Genomic DNA, 884 nt, shown 5'->3' on the forward strand with positions numbered 1-884 from the left:
GCTGCGTTGAAATTTCTCGCTCGGCAAATAAACATCTTGTTTGCTATGCGATTTGAAGGTTAGCGTGTTTGTAAATAGATCAATATTGTTCCTATCGGCAGGCGGACAGAAGCCGGTGTTCAGGACATTGTTGCTCCGAGCCATGCACTCGACAATGTTCCCGGACAGGTAGGCATGAATGCCATCGGCAGGGATATATATCGCATCTCCAGGTCCGAAAGTGAAGAAGTTCATGCAGGCAAGAGCAACCAACGACCCCGGATCCTTGGTGCCATACTGCTCCTGTAGGCGTGGAAGAAGATCTAGAATATACGCCGCACTGCCCAGATCTGAGCTCGATGTCTGCAAGAGGTTGTCCTGAACACTCTCGACTGTTTTCTCGTCCGCTTTCAGCAGGGAACGCGTGACTTCTCTGAGTGTCTCGTCCGTCCACGTCGATGAGTGACGCGGTTGAAACGGTCGCAGCGCTGGCAGCTTGAAGAGTGGCTCAATCTCCGGCAGGGGCTTGAATCCCGCAAACACCTCGAATTTTGATAATGCGACGGCAATTTCGGGTTTGTGGTTGGGATCGGTGAAGGTGTCGGGGTCCTGCTTGTGAAGCTTTGCGGCGAGCTCTTTATTGGGGTGGAGCTGGAGTGGCAGCGCCTTGTCAATGGAGAGGATCTACAACATTGTTAAGTCGATGAAGCTAGCGCCTATGACGGCGTGTGTGTGTGTGCGGGTTACGCGTCAAGGTCCATTCCAAGGGGGGGGAACACCTCGTACCTTTGGTAGAAACGGCAATTGAGCGTCGAAATGATCAATAACCTTCTTCCCCAAAAGAATGTCCTTGTGCTTGTTCAGGACGTCCTTGAGAGGCTCGCCCGTCTCGAGAACGCGAGCAG

Source organism: Phaeoacremonium minimum (genome assembly GCF_000392275.1).
Source record: "Phaeoacremonium minimum UCRPA7 unplaced genomic scaffold PA7_03_scaffold_17, whole genome shotgun sequence".
NCBI classification, from domain to species: domain Eukaryota; kingdom Fungi; phylum Ascomycota; class Sordariomycetes; order Togniniales; family Togniniaceae; genus Phaeoacremonium; species Phaeoacremonium minimum.